This window comes from Oryctolagus cuniculus, chromosome 12 (assembly GCF_964237555.1).
Source record: "Oryctolagus cuniculus chromosome 12, mOryCun1.1, whole genome shotgun sequence".
NCBI lineage: Eukaryota > Metazoa > Chordata > Mammalia > Lagomorpha > Leporidae > Oryctolagus > Oryctolagus cuniculus.
This window is the reverse complement of record NC_091443.1, coordinates 6,108,496-6,117,681: the sequence shown is the minus strand read 5'-3', so window position 1 is coordinate 6,117,681 and position 9,186 is coordinate 6,108,496. Positions and strand designations below refer to the sequence as shown.

The following is a 9,186-nucleotide window of genomic DNA, read 5'->3' as shown; positions in this document are numbered from 1 at the left end:
GTGATTTTCATATAATAATTTTCTGCTCATAGTTTTAACCTCTTTTGGTGTGCTTCTATTATTTCTTTGTCCTTACTGGTGGTTACACAAGCTCCCAGTTTAATATCATTTGCACATTTCATTAATATGTGGCTTACTCCCTCTTCGAGATCCTTAATAAAGATGTTAAATTAGATTGTATCTGACATTGACCCCTGGGGCACTGCCATGCTTTAACGATATCCCGTTTTCCTCTCTGCAGTCTATAGAGTTCTTGCAGAATGCACAAGGAGCAGCTCCAGCCTGGGATAAATCTCCAATTTTAATTCTCAGGCAGAAGTCAAGTCATGTGGTTTGGGATAACTTGACATTGCCAGAACATACTTGTAGCTGCTAGGAAGTCATATTTTAGCAATTAAGTGCAGGTTTGCCAGGATTCGATGTCAGATTGCCAGTCTGCTGACAGTTACAAGAGATGGTCTGTCTGTCCTGCCTAATGCCTTTCAGTCAAACTGAGAAGAGTCTTGTTTTTCAAAATGAAACTAGGCTTTTATATTTCCAGACTAGCAATCACCTTTCACCAGCTTTCTAACAGCACGCCTCTTCTGTGTTTCTAAGCAGATTTATTAAAGAAACAGTTGCACCAATACCCCAGTGTAGATAAACTTTGGAGAAATGCACCAGGTACCCCACTGGGAATCTGGATATAAAATCAGCTTTCAAATTTAAAGGATTTACAACAAATTCTTCTTCTAAATTGGAAACATTAATTTTTAATAGAGAAGGTGTAATACCATATGATATTCCTGGCACGGAATTCAATTCTTTCATCATATTTAGTGTAATCAGAGAAATCTATGTATTTATATCACATGTAAAATTTATTCAAATAAATTATAGAATAATATCTTCAACTTGGGGTGCATTACCAAATAAACCAGAATTCCTATGCAGTGAAATTAACTACAGTTAAATGGAACGTGTTCCTCAATCATTTAACTGTAAAAATCTCTAAATCACTCTAAATGATCAAATATTTTAAAAGCCCCATACTAAATAGTCTCAACAACTTTTCTTGTTATACCTTAAAAGTAAACTGCCCTAGCTTTGCAAAGTTTTTAAAATTTCCTCTGGGCACACACATTAAGACTGTTGTTCTGAGTCAAGAGAAAGAGAGTGATTGGAAGAACAAACATAACAAGAACTTGGTCTTGTCAATACCACTTTCTTGGAAATATGAGACCCACTGAAAGTGTGTTTCAGTGTCAATCACAGAAGACAGCTTCGCTCTACAAGAGAAAACGTGTTCTGCTCATGTGGCAGTTCATATTTCCAAGGCAATTTCCAAATATGTGATGACTTATCATGTCTTGGAAAAGATAGTTTTCACCCAAGTTGCTCCTTGCATTTGAAACTTGAATTCTGGAACATCTGTGTGAAATTCTCAGAGTCACCTGCCACATCCTCCCTGTCCAACCACACACCACAGGCATGACTGTCCTGTGGACAATGATTCAGGCAGTTCATTCAGCAAAACAAATCAGGGCCGCCAACTTGTACCATGGCATGCTTTATGCTGCTTGACTTCACTGAGTTGCGATGGTAGAATTTAGATAGTTCTCTCGACTCCTGGCTTTTATTTTGGGTAAATCATAGTCTAGAATATATCCTGACCTTTAGGATCTAAGAAGTTAGCTGGCAGGGCCAGAGCTGTGGCGGAGCAGGGAAAGCTGCCTCCTGCAGTGCCAGCATCCCATATGGGTGCCAGTTCGAGCCCTGGCTGCTCCAGTTCCCATCCAGCTCTCTGCTATGGCCTGGGAATGCAGTAGAAGATGAGCCAAGTCCTTGGGCGCCTGAACCTGTGTGGGAGACCCAGAAGAGGCTCCCGGCTCCCGGCTTCGGATTGGCACAGCTCCTGCCGTTGTGGCCAATGCGGGAGTGAACCAGAGGATGGAAGATCCCTCTCCCCACCCCTCTTTCTCTATCTTTCTCTGCCTTTCTTCTCTCTGTGTAACTCTGACTTTAAAATAAATAAATAAATAAATGAATAAATAAATAAATAAATCATTAAAGAAAGTACCTTATACCATCACACTGATGGTATATCTTTCTCCATTCCTCTGTACTTAAGATAAGAATTAGCATGCTTCTTTTAGTAATTCAGCTTGGTATACTCAAAATTTCAGTTTGCAAACACCTACAGCTTCTGTCTGCTGTTGTACCTTTAGGCGGTTAATTTAGCTGGAGGGTTTTTTTAATTGGTTTCATATTAAAGGTAGAAATTGTTGGCTATTTTAGAATCATTACAAAGGTTATGATGCTTTCTTCCCCTTTTTAGTAATTCCACTTTGCAAAAAGGAGATGTTACTGCTGACTTCTTTGTTCTTCATTCCTGGGAAGGACAAATGTGACTTTGGTTTCTCGAACTGGAACCATGTCAGGAGGAAAGAATGCTCAGAGCTGGTCTCTCATCCAGTATATAAGAGAACAGAAAAACCAGAGGAAGAGAGAAAGGACAATTCCTATCTATTATTGTGAACTATGATAGACTTTCTTCCTTTAAGTGATGTCTTCCTACTTGTCAGACAAGAGCAGAATAAAGTATCTAAACCATGTTTTTTTCTCAGATCACATGTTTGTGCTACTTCAGTGCTAGAAAACCTACTTGTAATTATTATTTAATGTGTATTAAAGAAGTTATTTTATATGGGGGAGTATGATGTGGTTGTAATAATCTGTTTAATTTGTTTTTTTATAGTGTATAGTGTTGTACTACTTAAATGCCAACTTAGTTCTTGAGCCAAAGTGATTATACAATTATGTAAAAAATAACTTACCCAGAAAATTCCTTAGACAATCAATAGTCACATGTTAAAGAGAAAGACTTCTCTTTTATTTTTTTGTAAGAAATAGCTCTTCTCAGACCATTTTTGTAGCTAACTTATGATTTCCAGCTTGACATTAAAATAAAATGAGATGTGTGACACTGAGCTTGAATATGCACAGTAGTGGACAGAGACTTAAGACGGGAACTAAAAAACACATTTCTTCACATATAGGAATAGATTGTGAATGTGGCACATGCATAACACCAACCATTCTCCTACACATCTTTTTGGGCAAGGAACTGACTCTTGTGTGGTTTCTACATGTGTTCAGTGGGGTCATCACACTTATTTTGCTTACCTCCTAGAGCTTCTATGTTGACCACCTATAAAAATACAAGTTGGGTACTGTCACACTTTTTGAAAAGTTTTCCTTGAATCTCTCTCATGAATTTGCAAAAGTCTGATCAAAACACATATCTGTATGATGACTTCAGGAATTTGCATGATCTGGCCCCCTTTCCTTCCAATAACTTCTTTTGATAAAAACTTCTCCATCCCACTGACTTTACTTCAGAACCTTGACATGCTTTTCCATATACCCTGTCATATCATGATGTTACATATCCTCATGCCTCAATTTACGTGGGGCCCTCCTAGCAGCCTGAGCCAGGACCTGTCTCCCTTGGCCTTTGTTTGAAGAGCCCTCTGCATTCCATCGTCACAGGACTCACCTCTGAAGTCACTTAATTCCTCATCTGATCAAAAGACACTGCGTTAAGAAATATCTCTTCTCCAGATTGTCATCTTTACCAGGGCAGGGCTGAGGTCTGACTTGTTGACTATGATCCTCCAGAACTCAGCAGAGTACCCACATCCCAAGGTCCACAGTAGATGCCTCAACCCACACTAGTACTAAACTACACATCAACTATGTTTTCCCTACATGTACACATCTATCATACAGTCAAGAACATTCACTTTTTTTCATAAAGGGAGGACTTTATGGCTTCTCTTTGGCAGATCCACATTGTCAGCATCACTTATCTTGTGTTTTGGAGCCATCATTAGTAAAATAATATATTAAAATAAGGTTTCCTTGAATGCAAGCACTATAGTATTGAGGCAGTCAGTTTGACTACTGAGATGGCTAAATGACTAGTGGGCAAGGAGTGGATGCAGCATGGGCATGCAGGACAAAGGGATGATCACATCCCAGTTGGGAGTGGGACTTCTCAAGATTTCATCACACTGTCCGTTGTGGCCCACAATTAAAAACTCAATTGTTTATTCCATTTTCTCATTTACTATTTTAGAACTGCCATTGACTTCAGATAGTGCATCCTTTAGAAGGTGTGGACCGTTTTACCTGACACACAATCTTTCTCAAGTGATGAAGAGAATGTGATGATGCCAGTGACACCCCTTTTGGGATAGTGAAACACTTCTAACCCCTAAGACATTAATCCCAAGTGTGTGAACTGATTAATTGCAGGAACAAAAATATAGATACAATCTCTGAAAACATCCCTACAAGTAGAGATTGACCACCCAGAAGACTCTTTATGTTAAAAAGTTTCAGTACAATTCTTCACAGTTTTGGAATTTGGCTATATTTTTATTGTATGTGCTTCAGTGTTCTACTATCAAGGAAACTCATCCAGAAATGAGTTCATTTCTACAAGTTCCAGAAATTAAGATTTTTAATGAAAAAGAAATTCAGGTAATATATTTTCTGTGGCAGTAGTTATCTTTCCTATTTCCAGGAGAAATGCCTTTTTGAACTTTTATTTAGGATCTAAAAGTAGTATTTATTTGCATTTTACTTATTGATTATAGTTAACATCTGAACAATGAAGGAGAAATTGTTCCAGCTAGCAAATATTGAATTAAACTTGGAGAAACTTTTTTTAATCTGTTGTGCATCATCATGGTGAATCTCGTCTAGATTTTGGTGCAAATCAAAGTTTTCAAAGTATCATGAAGAGGTAAGATACTTGGCTTTATATCTCTGCAGTGATTTTTGGATTTTGAAGACTGATTTAGAACTTATTTGGCATAAATATGCATAAAATAGCTCTGACGATTTTCCTTAAAAATGAAATTTAGTGAACTGCTAATGATTCTAAGGCAAAGTAAGAGTTGTTTAAACTTATAGGTGAACATTGGTTTTCACTTGAAAACTGAAGTTAGCTCATTGAAGCCTTTTGTTGAAGATGATCTTATCCGCACACAACAAGTTGTTTCCATAACATGACAATGAGAAAACAAGATGAAGCACTTTGAGTTCGCAGTTGGAGATACCACTCTGTGAGAGTTTACAGCCTCAGTATAGGGCTGTTCTAGAGGAAAGCCTTGGGTTCTCCAGACAAGATTTTTCTTTCCTCAATAGGTGGTCAGTTTGTGCAGCTAGTCAAGCAGAACAAGTCCAGAGGTAAACAGAGAGGACAAGAAGAGGGTGTCCGTGTGTTTCTTTTCCTTCTGTGAAGTGTGGCTCGTGCATCATTTCTAATGAGCGCGATAAAGCATACCAAGGCAAATGTGCCATAATTCATCATGTTTTCCATTTCAAAAGTGACAGGCAACCTATGGGGAGGAAGTCTTTATTTTGCAACAATAAAAAAAAGGGGGGCTGAGTAATCACATCCCTAAAACAATATTGGCAAAAGAACCCTTACGATCTATATCAAATATGGAGAAGTGTCTAATGTTGGAGTTTTGTTTGGGAAATACTGTACCAAAACTTCCCATAGTGTGTGTAAGCAAAATATTAATTTTTTATACTTTATCTAAATATGCAAGAAAAAAATTTTAAAAGCTTCCAATTTGATGGATAATATGCTTTATTATGATAAATAGCAGCGTTTGCAATTGTTAGAAAGATACCATTAGCTTTTATGATATCCTGTTAAATACTATGACACAAAATGTTGAAAAGGTCTAAATTAAATCATCCCATAAAGAACCATAAGGTACTTAAAGAAATTTTCTGAGGATGTTGCTTATTTCTACAAATGGCTCAAAAAATGATATTTTAAAGAAATATATATCTTTTTGCTTTTGACACTTCTTTTTTGGAAATCAGTCACATTTTTCTGTAGTATTGACCTAAGTGTCTTAGACCTCACACAGAGACAAGCAGAGTTGGGAACCAGCTGTACATGTGGGGCATGATGACATCCTCAGGGTCTCAAGTCAACCTGCCTTATCGCTAAGAATGTGGGGGAGGGAGGGAACACGTTGGGTCATGTAAGAAAAAGAAGTACTGATTTTTACAGTGTCTCATATCTACGAACCCACATTCAACCACCAGAATACGTCCCTTTTTATGACAGCTGAAGAAGGCAATTTGTCTTTATGAGGAAGTTTAAGGATCGTGTTTATTTAAAGGTACAATCTGCACAGTAATGGACAAATCACAGGAAGACTATCAGGGGGGAAAGCTTCTAGTTTTTTTTTTTTTTTAACTTGTTTGTTTAGAATATAAGAAGTGTATTTACACAAAGATTTAAAATACAGAAACTCATTTGCTTCCAAATAATTACAATGGATGAACATCCTGGATGTTCGCATTGAGGTGCTGGTGGGTCAAGGGCTTCAGGGTTAACTTGGAAACCATTCTCCATTGCTTTCTTTGCACATTAGAACACATTGCATTGGGTAGGTTTGGGGAAAGAAGTCTCGTGGGACTTAGAGTAATTGATTTTATATGGTATGAATAGACGCATACTTGCAGAGCAAATTCCATTATTGTTATGTCCTTATCATAGGCTTTTGTTTAATGGTATTATGGTGACAAACAGCCCAATCTACTTGCCACTGATTCATTAGTATGCCACGGCATATTTTAAGCAAACTTCGTTTCTTTGGGTACTCAAGGAGACCTCCTCACTAGTACTTTTGAGTTTTTCAACAGATGAGAAAAAAATAAAAATTACAATTATTCAGCTCCTTCTCGTCAGCTCACACTTATCCCATGTAATGAAACATCAAACAGAGTTTTCCTCACAGAAGTTTGTTCATCTGTGTCGCTGCCCGAAGTAGCATTCCTGTAAGGGTGATGGCATTTGTTTTTATCTCCTACCGCTCAGCCTTTCTCTCGGATAGGGGAGGTAGAGACTCCCACTGTGACTCTCTTCCCTGCTTCTCAGAGTCAGTCAGAGACCACTGGACTGGAAGTGCCAAGCTTGGGAACATGAATTGGGATTTAGCTGGAAAGAGGCCTGTACAGACTGTGTGGTTCGCACTTGCTAAACTCCAAATTGTTCCGGAGGGGAGCTTCAAGGTTTCCTGCCCATACCACTTCAGTGCTTTGATCTTAGCAGCGGGACAAGCAGAGAGACCATCAACATGGTTTAGTCCATGTCACACCCAGGAAGGAATGGAAAAACAGGACCAAACTGCACTTTTAGCTTTAAGATTTGGTGAAGAATATCTGAACTTCTACCGATTCAGGTAGTGACACTCATAGTCTAGCAAAGTATCCCTAAGTCCCGCATAAGACAAGTCACTGGCCATGCCACCCTATCTACGAGGAACCATTTCCAAGCCAGGCAATGGACACCCCCCGAACTGATCCGGGGAGAAATAGAGGCCTGTCATGGTGCTGCAATGTATGTATGTATATATATATATATATATATATATATATATATGTTTTTGACAGGCAGAGTGGACAGTGAGAGAGAGAGAGAGAGAGACAGAGAGAAAGGTCTTCCTTTGCCATTGGTTCACCCTCCAATGGCCGCCGAAGGCAGTATGCTGCGGCCGGCGCACAGCGCTGATCTGATGGCAGGAGCCAGGTGCTTCTGGTCTCCCATGGGGTGCAGGGCCCAAGCACTTGGGCCATCCTCCACTGCACTCCCTGGCCACAGCAGAGAGCTGGCCTGGAAGAGGGGCAACCGGGACAGAATCCGGCGCCCTGACCGGGTCTAGAACCCGGTGTGCCGGCGTCACTAGGCGGAGGATTAGCCTATTGAACTGCGGTGCCGGCCCCAATGTAGAGATATTTTTAAAAAATCTCCTTTTGTGCTATAAAAATTGCTGCTAAAGCTAAACAGATTTAATATTCCTGGAGGAAGCCGAGGGCAACCACATGCCTTGGCTTTCAGAGGTGGAACTGTGTGAGTGATGGTCACACAGGGCGGCAGGAAGACCCTTAAAGAAGTATTGACTTCAGACGGGACCTAAACTTCCCGGGCACCTTTTCTCCCATGCTCTTCTGCAGCACGCTCTTCTACTCTGATGGGTCTCAGAAAGGGGAAATCAGGTTTGGGCCTGTGGAGCAAAAGGGAATACTTGGTGTGTCCATTTAATACAGCTGAATTTTTGCTATCCAAATGTAGGAAGCCTAATTATACCCTGGTAAATTCGTTCTAGTCTACCAAACACAGAAAGAAGAAGAAAAAAAAAAAAAAAACAGTGACAGAAACTGAAAGGCCAAAAAAGAGAAAAGAGTCCCTAAGACCTAATGAATCCAAACTAAACACCTCTCCACAGAAATGTCAAACATTTCTCTTAGCACAAAACAAGGCTTAAAGAATTCCCGGCTTTTGTCTCTGGCCTAATTCCTTACTCAGAGAGGGGATTTTCCTCTGGGAGTGTTATTTCACAAAGAGCGAAACAGCAAATAAACAAAAGACTCTCAAAGAGAGAGAGAGGATAAATAAAATTCATGACTCCTTAAAGAGTTCACAGTGAAAGAATGTGGAGGATTATTTACAATTAAAGCACAGCTCCCAAAATACAGTTATTATCCATAGCGATAGATGTAAAAAGAGTAAGAGTTCACCTCATTTTGTTCGCAGGAAAAGTACACCTGGGTACTCTGGTTTTATAAAAAATTACAAGACTTCACTTTGTTAAGATCTTTTTGCTGTAGTTTTTGTAGCATATGTATTTAAGATTTCTTACATGTTTGATGTAGCATCGTTTTCATTAATTACATATTTTTTGTTTAAAAAGCTGCAGGTAATGTATGTTGCTATTTGAACTTTAAAAAATCAACCTGAAAGATAAAGTATCAAGAAAGGATTTTTGTGGTGTGTGTGTGTGTGTGTGTGTTTAAAAGTAATTTTCTCCAGTTAATGAGTGTTTTCAGTGGTGAAAATCTTTTTGGTGAACAAAAAAAGTTGTAATCTATTAAGAAAAGACATTTGAAATAACAGAAAAGTATAGAGAAGGAAAAATTCAGAACTACCTAGTGTCTTGGCAAACCATATGATAATTCAATGGGAGGTAGAGAATGACAGGAGTGGGTTCAGGGACGGGTAAGATGAATATGAAACAAGTGGAAGATTTTGGTATTAGTGTAGCAGGCAGACAGAAATAAATGGTTGTTAAGATAAGGAAGCGGAGCTAAGGAACCACTTGATTATCAATT

General features: G+C 38.9%; 1 long non-coding RNA gene across 1 annotated transcript in view; it reads left to right on the top strand.

The window, feature by feature from the left end:
* Positions 1-8,235, top strand: part of LOC138844524 (uncharacterized) — a 28,491-nt gene extending 20,256 nt beyond the window's left edge. Inside the window, exon 2 of the long non-coding RNA XR_011380420.1 lies at positions 4,121-8,235. This is a non-coding gene — a long non-coding RNA (uncharacterized lncRNA). The remainder of the gene's footprint in view (positions 1-4,120) is intronic.
* The last annotated feature ends 951 nt before the right edge of the window (positions 8,236-9,186 follow it).